Raw genomic sequence first — 17,569 nt, 5'->3', positions numbered from 1 at the left:
TGTGTGGAAAGCAATGTCTTCACTTTGACACACACAGACTAAACCATGTTGGGCAGAGCTGGATTCTTACTTTTCCTGGTTGATGTTTGAAGGTACAGGGAAAGAAGCCCCAGATTCTGGTGGTTAAACCTCTCACTGTGTGTACAAATGTCACCCTCATCAGCAAACACTTCCAAACACACACACACACACACACACACACACACACACACACACACAAACACAACACCTCCCACGCTCTCATCTGCACACGATCACACAACAACCGCTTCAAAGCCACACATAATCATCAGCCCTCTCTAAACTCCTTTTATCGTATCTCATCATTCAAATGCTAAACAGCCACACAGATTTTGAGGTTGTATGGCAGCAAGTAAGGTGAACACCTGGGTTGGGCCTTATCCCAGCATGCCAGCTTTGGTCGTACAGTTTGCCCAGTGTGGACTTCTGCTTTGCCTTTTGTGGGGCCACTTAAAAGAACAGTACCTCTTCTCTACAGATCTCTCAATCAAAACAAACAAAATAAAACATGTCAGCAGCAAGGGATCATGGGAGCTGTTGTCTTTAATGCTAAATAACAACTAAAGCTGTTATAAGTTGTTGCAAAACTAGCATTTTCCATATCATATTCCATACCATGGGTATAAAATTGAGGGCAAAAAATATCCAATTTTTATAAAAAGATAATATAACAAGGCTTGTATACTGTGTGTTAAACACAGCAGCATCTAAGTTAATTCACTTCTGGAGGAAGTGGGGCTATGTGGGAACCACATTGGTGCATGTGTCAACTTGCTGTCTGAGAGGAGAGTGAAAAAACACAGCTAGTACTGCCAAAAAAATGAGTACTGAAACCATTTCAAATATTCAGTATCGATATGTTTCAGAATTGTGATACTTGATCCACGAAATCGCTCTGTAGCATCATAGAACCAAAGACTTTCTAACAAGGCTCATTGTCACAAATCATCAGCTGTAAATAAAAATGATAAGAAGAAGTATATTTGGCAACCCATTTTAGTATTTTTTAATCTTTTTAAATCAGTACAAGTGAATGTCGACACCCATAATCGATAAACAATCTGTCTTCTCCCTATCCCTCCAGTATACTGACATTTGGGGTAATACATCCATCTTAAACACACTGATTGTGATGCGACCACTCATGATTAATGTAGATCTACTTGTGCCATTGTTAATACAAATGTGTAAGTGCAAGTCAACCATTACATTAATTACAATAATTACATTATATTACCTGTTTTTCATTTTATAGACAATTGGCAGATTAATCAAGGCAGATTACTGTGGTTAACACTTTGCATTTTAAAAATAAATACATCTTCACGGCTCTCTTTTGGACAATCAATCTAATGGTTTGTAAAAAACCTCAAACTAGTATTGTCAAAAATACTGAAATTGATTTTGAATATTTGAAATGGTTTCAATTCTCATTCATTACATTATCGATACACCAGGAATAACTGTTTATTTTGCTCTGCTGAAAAGCACAAAACACAACCAGCATTCATCTGTATTCATCTGTATGTTTAAAGGCTAACATTCAAAACTGACATTACATCTCCAGTACTGTCAGCAGTGGTCCTCTTAACTGAGCATCTTCCAAACCATATCATCTATTTTACTATAATTAGAGTCCGATATTACAACAGATGCATCTACCACTGCCATCAGCGACTGGCATCTTCCTGCTTCCAAATGCAAGATGCACAACAACAGTTGGATGTGTTATTATTTAACTCCTTCTACGCATGCATAATGCTTTCTTCCTGACATACTGTTCAGGCAGGATCATATTTTGGACTGAGAATATCCACAGAATGTGTTGTCTTATGAGCTCATTGTGAAGACCATATTAGTATCACATGCAGCTTGACCGTTCAGATGCACCACACTACAGACTAATGTATCATACTTATTGCCTGATGGATGTAATTGTAGTTATTAGGTGCCTACCTAACAGCACAAGGGTTGGCCTCACTCTTTTGTCTTGTCCTTTTGAGGGGCCTTGTCAGACTGTTTTTCATTCTGTGGCCATGACAAAGAACACAGCTCAAAGCATGATGACACTGTTTTATGTTTGGTTTTTAGTCATCAAGGGTCAAAAGAAATGGGGGTTTTGTCAGCTGTGGGGCTTGAATAATATTGAAACAGAGTTTTTGAAGCTGGCCTCCACTCATCTGCGTAGATTTATTAATATTCATTATGTGTTAGTGTCCATGAATGGAGCAGTAATTCATTATGCCACCGTGCTAGTCATCTACAAGATTATGTTTAGTTCAGAACAAAATTCTTATTTAAGCATGACTGTAAGAGCAACTCACCACTACTGATTCCAATTTTCCACCACAGATTAGTTTTGGTGAACCAGCATGATTGTAATTTTTGTAGGCATTAATCATTCAGCTCATAATGTGGCGTAAATAATAGAAAGTGGATGAAAATGAAAACATTTAGCCAGGATATGGATCAGTGGAGCTGATACCCCAAATTAGTCAAGTGCATCTGCAGATTAGAGGAAAAAAAGGTGAGATGAAGTTTCAAACATGTCAGAGAATTAACACAATTTCCAATTAAGTCTTTCATTTCCTTAATGAGAGGGAGGTACTAGTGCAGATTCAGAGACAGATCAGCAGATGATGGATTGGGCTCCTGAGGGGTATGTCAGGCTACAAAGGCTTTACATCCCATCTGGTTGGCAACTTGATTGACTCCTCTAAAGAAGACATGCAACTTGACTTCCTGCCCTCTTTCTGCATCAAGTGGATTTTGTGTTTTGCTAACTTGCCGTTATGAAACACTGCCCCACATCTCTAAAGGATAATAGTCTGACAGCTATATTGGGTGAGATTTAGCTACAGTGTGAAAGTTAATTGAAGTCTACTGTTCAGCCACAGTTCCCTGCAGAAGGAGCAGGACCAGACGGCCTCAGGTCTGTCGATTGAATTACATGGGGGGGTCCGATAATTGGCATAGCAACTGACCTGCTGGAAAATTGAGTGTGAGCGGGTGAGAATCATGTGACTTTGTCAGCATGACCAGACAACGTAGGAGTGAAATCGATCAATAGTAATAATGATAAAACACTCCTCTGTTTACATTTAAGGGTTGTTAAGTTATTCTAGGAGCATTTTTGGTAATATTTGAGGAAAATCTCTTGACATCCCTACAGCAACCTGACAAACTAGAATGGCGCTCAGTAGAGCACATACCTCAATACTCAACAGTGCCCTTTTGTTCTCACTCATGGGTATTAAGTAAATACGCCTTTTTTTCCATTGAGATCCATTAATTATTCCCTCAATCATCAAAAAACAACTTTCTGAATGTTAACGAAGGTAGGGAAAATTCTGGATCCACCCCTTTTCTTGATCAGCTCCAAAAGTTAATGGGGACCATTCTGGGCCTGAGACCCGTCCACCAAGATTCATGGAAATCCATTCCATTCAGTAGTTTTTGTTTAATCCTGCTGACAAACTTCGGACACCACTGAAAACATTACTTCCTTGGCAGCGGTAATAAAAGTAAAAAAAAATCCTGTATGAAACAATTGGACAGGCTACCTCTCTTTTTTACTTAAAACCTGTCTGCCTGCAGGCCTTCTGCCCATGCACACCAGAACGCACGTCCGGAGTCTTTCACAAGGCGTATTTATTTGCAAGCTAGTCACACAAGAATGGAAGAGAACGTGCAGTCAATACTAACATATAGCAGTGCATGCTAACAATAGCCATGTTCATTCTTCCTGTTCATTTCATTGTTCATGTCAGTGAGACGTGAGATAGTTGGATTCAGTTAGCACGAAGGACATCTGACAGTTATCATACCTTGTACATTTGCTCATTGACAGTATTGAATTCTACCATATCAGTGTTATTAATGTATATATATTTGAAGTTTCGATCTAGCTTCATGTCAGTCAGGACAGAATATTTGGTGAAATTATCAGAAAGTATTGCTCAACCCCCAGAAAATCCTTCTATTTTCATTCCTTTAAAGGTTGTTAACTCTGACTAATCATAATGTTTATGATTACTATAATAATATTTATGGAATACTGTATACTGTGAAACTGTGGTATTTCCTTAGATGGTTATCATATTGTAAAAAGTCTAATATTGTTGCAAACATAGTAAGCACAAACCACACATAAGTACAAAGACTCTCATTCCCATTCCTCTGGTCTTTGCCGCTACTGTGTACCTGCCACAGCTGCAGCTGGTTACAGCTCTGAGTTTTTCTTATTAATCATGAATTCACTGTTTTTTCTTGCCTTGTGTATTATTTATACGCCATATCTCATCTCAGTACTACAAGTCTGCTGATTTCTGTTCTGTTTCCCTCTGCACTTTCTCCTGCTTCAATGCTGAGAGGAGCATCCTTTTATTCCATCAGATACAAATATAAAACCATTTGTAGCTATAAATGGCCCAGTCTCCTTTGACGCAAGTGTTCCTGAATTATTAATACCTGCTGCATGTTGACAGTGGACACAGCAAAATATAAAAATCAAACATCGTGACAGAGTAAGAATATGGAAACAGAGTTAACATTTTAGTTAACTAATCAGTATGTCTGTACAAAAATCCATGTGCAGGAAGGTGTAAATCCTGCATTAGCTACAACACAGATTAACGTTTCCAGCTCTTTTCACCAGATAATGAAAGTGAGTAGCCGTGTGCAAAGAAGCACACGCGTACAAGTGCTTGAATCATTGCTCTGCTTTGAAAATGCAGATTATTCCTGACAAGGATGGATGTAGCTTTTTTTTTCAAATTTCTCTCTATCTGCCTTTGAAAGGTTAATGTGCTTTACAGAAATGTGTTTACGTGTGATGCATAATCAAACCTGGGTCAGATGAAAATTACATATTTATGTGCGAGTGTCTGTCTGGGTCTTTAAGTGTGCGTTTGCGCATGTGAGTGAACTGCTAGGCTCCCTGATCAATCATAAATGAAAGCTGCAAATCTTGTTTTGTTCTTTGTGATTATGTTCAACCACTGTTAAAAGTCAACAGTTAAATTTTAGAAACAACGCATATAATAATTCACTATACACATGCATGCTGTCATCTATCTCACTACTTTGCATATAAACACACACAAGTGTGCCACTTTTCTCTCATCCTACTCGCTTATTTAATGACACAGCCCATATTAGATAATTCCTCTAAAATGATGTTGCCAAAAATATGATAGGCCCATCAGTAATCCCTGCAAGGCTTGGAATAGAATCGAATAACCCAAATGCTAACATGATCATCCAGTACTTAGTTGCGTAACTGTTGGTGCTCACATAGACAGAGTGGTAAGATACTGCTGTCCTTTAACCATTGCTCTGAGTTCTTGTGATTCTCCTGCTGCACAGTTTAATCTCTGTCTTTCTCAGATCTGTTTGTTGCTTGTCTTGGAAGCTGCTAGCATCCCCAAAGCTCTGTGTTCATCCAGGAGACAGATCTCCTCACTGTCTGGTAAAATGACAATGTCTTACAGATCATGGCCAAACAGTGTGCTCATGTCTGCTGAGCTCTGGGTCTTACTGAGTTCAAGTCTGCCCAGTTTAATATTCCAGACACCCACCATATGAGCTCTAGCCAGTTACACAGCCTTGATTCATGCCTTGCTCTGGCCTTGTCCTGCCTTTCAACAGGCATGCAGCAACCAACAGCAGGCGTGTGTTCCATGTTCGAGGTGTAAAAGTCTTACTGTTTGTTTTGTTCCACCAAATGTGAAACAACAACTGATTATAACTGGATCATGTGGCTCAAAAGTGTTTGGCAGGGGAACACAGCAAAGGCGCTGTGATAAATTCTGAAAAATGGGAACATACAACACAGCACAACAATCTGTGGGAACATGAATTTTTTCACTACAGTTGAAACGTTGTCAATCACATCCGTCCTTCATGCAAACCTCGTCAACAGCAATAGAGGAAACTGTACAAGTGATGTAACCTTGAATAATGCCTCTTTTCTGTTTGGTTAGGAAGGTCTCTGGAGCAAGCATGTTTCAGAAAATTAGGCTATCTGAAAGGGTTTATTAACACTTACGCCATTCCCTGTTGTGGCAGTCACTAGGGCTTTTGTGGTGGTACGTATTAGTACAGTGCTTTGATGTCAACTAGCACCAAAAAAAACATTCAGCTACATTAAAATTTGTTTTTCCGCCCTCTCAACTGATGTTAAGAGTTGCTGATATGCATGAGAGAGAGTTTTAGTCGAAGCAGAAATTGCATCACTGCAAATTTGTAGCTCATGTTACAAAGAGTAATGTACATGTATTAGCATGATGTTTTACAGAATAATGCTAAACCAACTGCAATGCTAACATGAAGTTACTATCTGGGTCCTTCCTAAAAAAAAAAAAAGTTCAGCCTATTCCATTCTTACCGATCTGCAAACTACTACCTATTATTAGGTGGTGGGCAATATGGAGTAACTGACTGTAAAAATAGTGGACAGAGCCACTGTGACATCACACATTTCTGAAGAGCCAGAATGAAGCTGAAAGCGGGTGGTACCAGCAGTCACCATCTCAGCAGTACCTGACTTCACATCAGTCCCAGCTAAGTGAAAAGGGGCAAAGAGGTAGAGCTGAAGCGAGCCTAATTAGTTTAACAAGCCCACCTAGCTTGGCTTCATTTGTGGGTTTATCAGCCCAAAACAGACAGAATATCATACTGTGCATCAGCCGCCAGACACTGAGCAACAACAGGGCTTATGTGTCTGTGTGTTTGTGTTCAGTTTGTCTCTGACCAAAGTCAGAACTCACCAGAGATGCCTGATCTTTATGTTATCCTGCAGTGTCTTTTCTTTGACCCACCTCCTCTCCTCTCCTCCTTGCCTTTGTTTGGCTGCTTGTTGCTGTCGAAAGGTTGAGAAGTAAAAGCAAAAGGTAAATCAACTTTTCAGTCGCAGAGGTTTAAAAAAACAACATCTGTGCTCTCCTCGGCTCCAGGTGTTTATTCCTCCAGAGGCCCCCCGGGTGCTACCCACAGCTGTCTCACAGCCTTTGTCTCCAGTTGCTGTACAAATGAACTCCCTTACATTGTAAATAAACAGTGAATATGTATTTTTGAAATGAGATCCAGATGAAGCAGCTACGTCACTACTGTCCAGGGGTGGATTGGCCATCGGGAGTACCAGGACTTTTCCCAGTGGGCCGGTCACTAATGGGGCGATGGACGGCCGTTTTTTATTTTATTTTTATTTATTTATTCAACTTTTTTTTTTTTTTTTTGGCCATGCCTCGCCTTGCCTTGGTAACTATTGTAACTCTTCCGGCCCGGGGAGTGAGACATGAATCGGCTCACAGTGCTCAGCTGCAGACACAGCAGAGAGATGACGATTGGCCCAGTGGCTTGTCTGTCTAAAGAATACCTGGCCCAATGGCCCAGAGGCTACAGAGGCCCAGGAGTCCCACCCACGCATGTTCTAGACCCCCCCTCGTCCAATCACTTTTAATGATAAGGAGTCGATGGTGAGAGAGAGAGCAAGAGAAAAAAACAACAACACACGAAAAACTAAAATGGAGAAGGAAAGTAAAAAACGCAAAGGCGGTGCGGAAAGATTGAAGGGAAAGGAAAAGAAAAGCTCTAGCAGCACAGGCTGCTAAAAGTAAAACAATTTCGCAGATGTTTGCTGCAGGGGCCGGCCTGGCCGGGGCTAGCAGCACCGATGCTGCAGCTTCAGCAGCAGGTCCTTCACGTGAGTCTGACAGTAAGTCTGAAGAGAGTGAGGCTCCCCTTCAGAATGGTTGCTTAACTGTCTATGAACTTTACTTGACATAATAAATAGCAAACTCTGGATGGTGTGGTGTGTTACAACTAAATCTAGTTATCTAAAGTATTAGAAAACAATAACCGTATTCATATACTATCCTGATAATTGATTAGTTGCTTTAATTAACCACTTACAACTTACATGTTGCAATGTGATGTGTTTTGAGAATGTAGATCTGCCATTTTCACAGTTTTTGATCCTTTCTACCTATAATGACATCCCCCAAATCAGGTCACCAGAGTGTTTAAAGTGCCAACATGCACCTTTCTTCGTGCCCACACTCCAATTTGGTCATGAAGGACATTGAGCTAACAACTTAACAAATATGTATGCTTTACATATTTTTTTCAGTCAGTGTTTATGGTTTATTGTCCTTTCAACTGTTTAACATTATACAGTTAAAATTAATAAAAAACTCCTTAACTACTGCTACAATAAAACATCTGCATACATATTACTCATGATGCAGTACACAAATTACAAGTATTTCCTCTTATGTCATGCTTCATTGTCTATACATTATGTTGAGCTGTACTGTCTTTCTAAAATAAAATTAGTGTTTGTCCATTTTTCAGATCATCATTTTTAAATCATCATCCTCAACAAACTACAAAGAACGCCAAATGGCAGAAAGTTTTCCACTGCGAGGATGGCACCATTAGAAGGTGGCTGTCATTAAGAGCAAGTGAGCAACACACTCTGTAGTTATCATTTATTTTATTCAAGGCTTAAGAATATAAAGGGATATAGTTTAGTATAGTGGTGTTATTAAGAGCTTGTGTGTTTGTATGTACATCAACGGGGCGAGTTGGCACAATATCTGCGCGCGGATTGTAGTGGGCCGGTCTGGACCAAAAAGTCCAGGGCCAAATTTTTGTTAGGGGTGGGCGATACTGCAAATTTTGGTTTCGATCCGATACCAAGTAAATACAGGGCCAGTATTGCTGATACCAATACCGATACCAATACTTTTTACTTAATTCCTGATCAATTAATGATTTTGTACTTTATTTAACATATTAAATCTCTAACCTGCATGTAGCCTAAATAGGAATACTAATGTTCCTTCAACAGATACACAAAAGGGTTATTATATTCTTGAGGTAGGTTATATATCTTAATATAAGTATATATTTTTGAGTTACAGTTACAGTGAACCTGAGTGAGCGGAGTGAGAAAGGTGAAGAGGAGCGCTGCGCTCACACAAACTCTGTGAAGAAATACAAGTGATTTGCTGAATTTATGGAAGAGAAACTACAACAAAAATATCAATCTCATCACGCTGGTATCGAACCGATACCAATACTCACCTTGGTACCGATACTATCGATATTTGGATCGATCTGCCCACCCCTAATTTTTGTCCCAGTCCACCCCTGCTACTGTCAGCCATCTTTGTTCGGCCTTACAAAAGTTGCTGTCTCAACTTTGTCAAAGGTTGAACAATGTATATTTACTGAGCTACACAATTAAATGTTTCTGCTCCAGCTTCGTGGACGATTATTTGAGTTATCTAGAAATGTCTTCATAACAACAATAAGTGGATAAAACAGCTTGTTGTGGCAGATACTCCCTACAAACACACCATGACGACCGTTAAGCACTAACGTTACTGCTAAACATACCCTTCTTCTTGCTAGCTGCTCTCCTTCTCCTCCCTGTTCCTCGGCGACAACAATGCAAAAAAAATATAATCCAACTCTTTACTTTGGGAACTTAATGCTCTATAATTAGCCTTGTAATTTACTTTTGGACCGTTATGCTGGTGCTTTTGCTGCGTGTGTTTTGACAGAAAACACGCCCCCTCCTCTTCAGATCGCGTCACCTTCGTACACCTGCTGGAACCGCGGCTCCACGGTGTGAGCGTTCGGTTTGAGCTACCTACAGTCCCCGCCGGGCGGTGCAACCGAAACGTATGCCAAGGTAGGTAACCATGGAAACTTTTGTAAATTTCTAACCAGTTATAGAATGTAACGAAGTAGATTTATTTAAGATACTTAAGTAATTTCTTTTTTTGCTATTTTATACTTCCACTACACTACATTTTGGAGTCAAATAATGTACCTTTTACTTATGACTCTTTTGTTGCTGTTAAATTTAGTAACTAGTTACTTCGCAGATTGTTTGCTGCATGTGAGCCACATAAGTGCATTTTTAAATATATTTATTTTATCTGCAATCAAATTTTTAAAAATAGAGAAAAACATGATTCTGATAATTAGAGAAATGCTCAATGTCGTAAGCAATTATTATCAAGTCGAACTAGAATACAGGACACAAATGCATACATGTAACTTTACTTTTACTTGTAACTGTAACTTTTACATAATGGCTTAAGTGCATCAGATGATTTGGGAGTATTAGTACAATGGGTGATGTTCAAATTTGGGTGATGTTCAACTTTGTCCTGCGTTTTGTTTGTGTGCACAGTCTGGCTGCCAGTGCGAATGCATCTGAGCAATAATCATCATATCATTTTACTTCATCAGTTTGAGTGTAAGCATTTTTTCTTTAATATGACACATCCAGCAGTCTTCTTTCACGGATGGAGCTTAGTTTTTGTGGAGGTAGCCTTTCACAGAGGGAGATCATAACCCACATCTCTTTTCAAGTCTTTTGCATTGAATGTGAGTGGCCTCCTTCATCTTTCAACCATCCATTTGGTCCTGGTTGATGACTTTTTCCCCCTTCCCAGGTGATGCTGAATTTGAATTATACAGCCATTACCAGAGCTGGTGAGAGAAAAAAAAAAAAAAAAAAGGTAATAAGAGCACTTTCACCTTTTATCTTTCTATCTTATGATATGATAAACGAGAGTCTTCTTTTTTTCTGTCGGCACAGATTGCAGCTCTCTAAACTTTCCCAAAAAAAGAAAAATCTAATCAAATTCAAAAGTGTATGATTGAGGCAGGGTATTTACCAGCGAATGGGACTAAGCTTTTCCCTGTCGACAGTCTCACATGACCCTTCCACCCCGGATCTAACAATGTTAGGGTGACCTGCCCCTCCTGCTTGATGAGGTAGCATCCCACTGAAGCTGTTAAGCTGCGACAGTCATGGAGACATGCCGGAGAGAGGACCGAAATAGAAATGCAAATGGTGACAGTTTCATAACACCTCATATAGAAATCATTATCTTGATCTGTTTGCCTTCATATGCCACATCCGTTGATGCAGTATGGCGCAGGAAACATATCCAAATAGCTCTTTCCTGGGTTTCATCAATTCAGCAGGCTTAATTAGTATCCTTCATAATAGCTGAAAATTGATTCTCTCAACATACAGGCAGCTTCCTTTGTAGGGGCCATATTATTTATTGAGCGCTCTGATGTATAGAGGTGTTTTGTTTCTTTTTTTAATTCAGTATCAAGCCACAGCGGGGTTTAAAGGGGTTGGGGTTACAGTCTCCAAACACATGCTGCATACGAGACTCAATTAGAGGTGAGTTACTGCCCTCACAAAACAGGCAAATGGCTGTATGATAAAGTAAGCAATCTGATCCCCAGATGTGACTTTCTCCCCTTACTGTACTTTTTCTCAGCATCACCAAAGAGGATTGTAGTTATTAGCAGTTAGTGCGGGTTTTTCAGTTTGTTGGGCTAATTTGTGCGAGATTAAAGCTGAGGCTTTGTAGCTTTGCTTATATTAGATCCACTACTGCACTTGTGGCCAGAGATGAGAGAGGGAGGCGGACAAACATTTAATAGACCCTCGTGTGTTTCTTGAGATGGCGGCATCTTGTGAAAATGGAAATAAATAGGCCGGATTAGAGGGCAGACTGCACACAGTGCCCATGTGGTTCCCATCTCATCTATTCAACATGTTGTCATTAAGTGTCTTATCTAATTAGCTCCACCTAAAGTGGATGTGGCAGATCCAGAAGGCTGGTCCACTGGGCTCCACACTGTTGATGTAATGTCTTGGCGCTAAATGCAAAGGGGTGTATGTACGCAGACCGTCTAATGTACGGTTGCAAAATAAAAGCTATTGATTTCTGTTAACATGCAAAGAATCCGGTGCTAGTTCATTCTTTTAATTTGCTTTTGTGGGATTTCAGTGGAGGTTAAAAGATCAGATCGCTGCAGTTGCACTGAATCTTTTGAAATGCGACAGATTGAAAAGCAGTACAAGGATGGCAACTGAAGGGGAAAAACAGCCGGAGACCTTGCCTATCATTACTGCGCTATTCATTTTAATTTCATCTTCCTTGAATGAGACAGCTCCCAGTAAAGGTTTCTTTGTTGCCCAAATGAAAAAGCCAAAGTCTCACAAAAAAGCAGCCGCGGAGAATTTCAAGCTGGGGATAATAAACACATCACAGCACAGTTTTAAAAACGGCGTGTTCGGTCTTGTATGTTTTAAAGTGCACACTTGTATCTCATCCTACTGTAAAGTTGTATTTTCACCCGGTGTGCTCCTGCAGAGTATTGTGTGCATGTGTCTGTGTTGTGGCTGCCTGTAACTGAGTGAAAAGAATGACAACTCAGTTCCCAGGGAGTTGTGATAAAGACGGATAACATATAAAGGTGTCTGCTGGTTGACATCTTCTCCTTTGCGACGTTATAACATGGAGTCCCTCTGGAGGGTGACTGTTTATCACTCAGGGACTTTAAAGGGAGCAGGCGTACGCTGGAATTTGTTCAGGAGATGGATGTGAATAGACTGAAAATGGCTATAAGATGTGGAAATGTGCAGGGAGGGGAAGGAGAGCATGTTTTCAGCATGGCTTTTTTTCCCGTCCGTATGCGTGTTATCATTGGTTTTACTCGTGTCGATATGCTGTGCATGGCCGGGTTTTTAGCAAACACAGTCATCCAATTCTACCTAAATCTTCTTTTTGAATTGTATGTTGTGATCCAAATGCTTTTTCTGGCCCATGAAAGTGGATTATCTTTGCTGCGTGACTCTCCTCCTCCTGCATTGTGGCTGTGCAGTTGTGCATTGAGCCACCAGGGAATCAATGGCTCATCTCCTGAAAGCTCTTAGGGGTCTTATGAGTGAGTGGTTATGACCGTAGTAGTGATGAATTAGTAAAATACATCATCCTAATTCTTCAGAATACAGAAAAACAATTACCAAATGAGAGCACAAACTTTGCAACATTTACAACTGTGAATATTCAAATCCCTGCAGCCTGGATGTAATCAGATCTGGCTTCAATTAATTGCATCTTATTCCATGCATCGGCACAGTCCTCATCTAATAAATGCATTCAGTTAAAAAGAACATTTAATAGACTGGAAACATTAGCTACTTCAACTGGGTCTCACATAGCATAATGAAATGTAATAAAACAGTGTTGCGGGTTTATGTGATTTCATATTCTCAGGGAACAAACACAGACCTTTGTCAGCTAAAAGCAGGCACGGTAATTGGAAAAGGGACACTGGGACATAATCACTCCATCACAATCCTGGTGCGGCTTGTAAATATTCACACATTGGTCGAACAAAATAACGCTACCTGGAAATGGTGATGTTTTGTTTAGATGTGAAGGTCAACTATTATTAGCAAGGCCCAACAAAAAGTGGAGACAGCACGTGTCTCAGACCAGGCTTCTACAGCACAATGTGTTTTCACCCGGGGGAAATAAGTCTTTTTCATCTTTGTCTTTGTGTATGTTGTGTTTTCTGTGTTTTCTGGGAAGGGCTGGCAGTTCCTTCACCCTTTGAACATGTGTGAATTGTATCTGGTCTCAGATGAATGGATGCACTTTGAGAGAGGGGTTTTGTAAGGTAATGCTTTTGGGCTGTGTGGGCCCAAACATGAGTATAACAGCTGCTGCCGCTCTTCCTATTTGCCTGCTGAGTGAGTAATATAAAACCATGAATGTATTATGGAGAACTTGATACAGCTTTCAAAGATGATGCCCCATTCAGTCCTCCAGAAGTTGCTCAAGGGGAGCGCATGCCAAAAATCAGCCTTAATGGACCCATAGAGCATGTGCACTAAAGTCTTTCGGTGCCCGAGCTGGATGAGTTCCTGTCCACTAAGCGGGATAAAATTATTTAACCCTACACTTGTAATCACAAATGTAATTGGAAACATTTATCAAATTCAGATAATGAAAAGCAGCATTTCCTGTTACTGAGAAAACTATATCTACCGTTTTACACCCTCTCCTTTTCGAGAGTTGGACGGGGAAAATGCTTTGTGAACATGATGAACACCAGTCCAGTCGCCAGGAGAAATTGTATTACTATGCTGACAGATTCAAAACAAGTGATTTCATGTTCACAGTACGTGTTTGTGACCTGACTTTCATGTCGAGGCTGAGGGGATTTGGTGGTAGAGTTAGAAGGCAACACCGCTGCCAAGCCAGTGACCATGGTTCAAGTCTGTGTTTCAGCATTTATTTGAGAAACCGGATGATTTAACAGCACCTCTGGACAATTTCCAGCTGTGTCTGTGGTGACCAAAACACGTATTTTAAGCCAAAACATGATGTTTACCTAACCCTAACTAAGTGTTTTTGTGATTAAACCTAATCAGACTATTAGCACAGCATTGTTAGAAGAGAGAAACTGAAAATTCAACCTGAAGAAACGTAATGTTTCAACACAGAGAAACACAGTTTTGACTTGGTTTTGCAGAAACTTTATCTATTTATTCTGGCGAACAAATAGGTTTATTATAATTCCAGTACAGTTCTATATTTAGTTTTAATATAGTCACTGGTACGTGTGTTATGTGACAAGGCCTTTGTATCGGAATTGGTTCAGGTGTCAGACATTCACAGTGACAGTGAGGGATGAGAGTCTTGCTTATCGGATGTAGAACTGGTTGTGTGTTCGAATCAAAGGGCGAGCGGGATGACACAGACTCTAACAGAAGCAACACATCACTGTCATCCTCATTATCTTCCCTCTCCATTGACCTCATCACGTCGGTAACACTGCTCACGCCGCAAAATTGATCATTACTCTATTAAATTAAGTGTAAATAATCTTCTCATTGGGAGATGAATCAAACTTACAGATACAAGGTATGTAGCACAGACTGTGATGTGGACACACAGACTGTAGGTGTTTAGGTCTTTAGGGTTGGGGCCTGACAGCTTTGTCATCCCCTGTCTTGGCACTGTGATGGAAGTGATAAAACTCCCATGTGTCCTCGTCACAGTCCCTCAGAGCAAAGACATTCCTCAGCAACAGAAACAAAGACTGGCAGGACGGAGCTCCCTCCTCGCTCAGAGCATTTAACATCAGTGCGCCTGTATCAGATGTGGTGGTCCTCGAGGGAGCCGAGGCAAGTGTGCTGTGGCTGAAAGCATGACAGAGACACAGACCGAGAGGGGGAGAGAGAGGAATCACAAATGGGGTTTGAGTACCTCGACACGTAGATACTGGTCACAACAATGTCTTGTGGGTCAGATTTGATCTTTGTATTCACTCACAGGCTATCAGCTTTGTGTCAAGCGTCCAGCTCTGACTGGTGAACAACTCCCTTTGACACAATGAAAGGGAATTTAAAACCATAAAGCCCCGAGAGCCGCTATCAGAGGCTTTATTTAGCATCAGATCCATGTCCCTTCCTGCAAAGGCTAATAGACATTTACGAAGGATCTGCCTGATGAGATCAGGGCTGCCGAGTCTGTCTGTTTTATTGAATCGATTAAAAAAGTATTGTAATTGTGTTTTGATCGTTGTTATATGAATAAATACAGATTATTATTATTAGTAGTAGTATTAGTATTATTATTATTAATAATTATAAGGAATCTGACCAATCACATAACAACATAGCACAGTATATATTTTTGGTGACACTTTATCATAACCACTATTAAAAAAATGGCAAATGTTTGATTAATTTTAAGAATATATAGTCGATCAAAACATTAGCTTATCGTTATTTCACCCTTTTACGAAATAAATCGCTTATTAAGAAGTTGCATTGGTTTATAAACATCAGCTGCAACTTGGTAATAGTCATCCAAATGGTTTTGTAACCATTTACAAAAGAATTATAAACATGAGTTGCAATTGTCTTTAATAAACAATTGTTTGATAAATGTTTTTTGGTTTATGGAGCATTTCATTGTTTGCTAACGGTGAAATAACTATTAACTAAACACTTTAATCAACCGTAAATTTACCATTTATCAATTATGGTTATTTTCCAATGTATTGCTGTCCATGGTTCTGAAACAACAACGGCACTGGAGACATGGCATCTGGACGGTAACATTTGAATGCACTTATATGGCTTAACTAGACTCAAATAATTGGTCTCTTCCCAAAGTATTGTTAAAGGTGATGTCCCACAGTCCATACGCAAACCTGTGCCCTTGTTTGAATATGTAATTCATCACGTTGGTGCCGTAATAATGTGGAAAAAGTAGCCAAGCCAAATTATAATTGTGCAGCTGTGGGTGTACAACTGACCCTAATCAATACATGATTGTAAATAAATGTGTTAATAGGAAAGGTCTATTGCACAGCTCCCAACTTCCGTCTTGACTTTAATCATTTTTCTGCCCATTTTTCCGATTCTACAGAGCTCCATTAATCGAGGTTGTTCAATTACACATCAAAGTTCAGAGAAAGAGTACTTCATCAATATTAAGCAGACCAGTGAGATGAGTAATGTCTTCACATCCCATTTGATATTTTGAAGTCTCTGATGTAAATGTCAAACACAGCCTCACGTGGTTGTCAAGCCATCTATCACTGTCAGTTGGCTACAGCTGCTTTTACAAGGTCCAGTAGTACCGAGAAGCTGGTGAGCAGAGGACTCCTCCCTGCTTTGTATCCGACGGTGAACATAACATCATCCATCAGTCCTGGTGAAATAGCTGTGAGGCATTATTCATGAGTGTTCTCCGAAAGTTTGAAACACCTTGACGATATAACATGTAACATTTCCACATTAAAATATCTGTAAAACAACTAGATCGTTGTTATACATTTTGAGGACATACTTATATTATCCTGAAAATGTGTGTTCAGCTATGTTCAGAGCCAGTGAAGGCCGTAACTTTACAAGGTAACTGTGTGTTTCATTTGGTCACCTGTCGCCAATAACTCTCGGGGAACCACGGTTAGCACCAATGATACATCAGAGAGTGAAGAGGGAAGTCAGCGGATGTGACAAGACATGAGTAATCCTTAATGGATCACAATAAAAGTGACGCATTCACACAAATGAGTCAGACACCTCAACCCATATATGTCAAGGTTGGAGAAATGATTGCCATCTTGTTAATCACTCTAACGTTTTCTCTGAATTCTGCTTTGGTGTTTACTGAATTTGAACAATTGTCCAGTGGTGTCCCTGCTGTGTTGGAAAGTAACTGATTAAATGTAATACTTGACCACTGGACTAAACAGCCACACCATCCTTCAATTATCTTGACCCGCTTATCATATAGACGCGGGGGCTGTGGCGGATCTAGATCAGTTTTCATAGGGGGGCCAGGTTGGGGCCGGCTTTTTTGTTAGGGGGCACATACAACCCGGAAAAAAGGATAAATCCCTCATTCAGACAAAGCAGTGTTTACAATTTCAACAATTTTGATTGGGTGTTCTGCTGAGACACTTTATTTCTGCCTTTCCCTTCAGAACAAAATCATTGCAAGAAATCTGTCATTGTATTATTGATGCAGACTCCCTGTCAGGGGGGCCACAGGGGGGTCCAGACTCAGAGTTATGGGGGCACTGGCCCCTGTTGGCGCCCCCCCCCCCAGAACCGCCCCTGCGCAGTGGCTAGAGCTGATCCTGGTGAGCGAGGAGTGGAAGACACCCTGAAGAGATCACCAGTTTATCA

At 40.3% G+C, this 17,569-nt stretch overlaps 1 long non-coding RNA gene across 4 annotated transcripts in view; it reads right to left on the bottom strand.

The window, feature by feature from the left end:
- The window catches only part of LOC115585715 (uncharacterized), a 120,357-nt gene extending 110,691 nt beyond the window's left edge, over window positions 1-9,666 (bottom strand). For all 4 annotated transcript variants that reach the window (XR_003984753.1, XR_003984751.1, XR_003984750.1 and 1 more), the window contains exons 1-2: window positions 9,427-9,666; window positions 6,792-6,883 (exon numbers count right to left, since the gene is read on the bottom strand). This is a non-coding gene — a long non-coding RNA (uncharacterized LOC115585715). The remainder of the gene's footprint in view (window positions 1-6,791; window positions 6,884-9,426) is intronic.
- Window positions 9,667-17,569: the final 7,903 nt, after the last annotated feature.

This window comes from Sparus aurata, chromosome 7 (assembly GCF_900880675.1).
Source record: "Sparus aurata chromosome 7, fSpaAur1.1, whole genome shotgun sequence".
Taxonomy (NCBI): Eukaryota; Metazoa; Chordata; class Actinopteri; order Spariformes; family Sparidae; genus Sparus; species Sparus aurata.
Note: the sequence above shows the minus strand (reverse complement) of the source record. Positions and strands in the feature narration are given on the sequence as shown.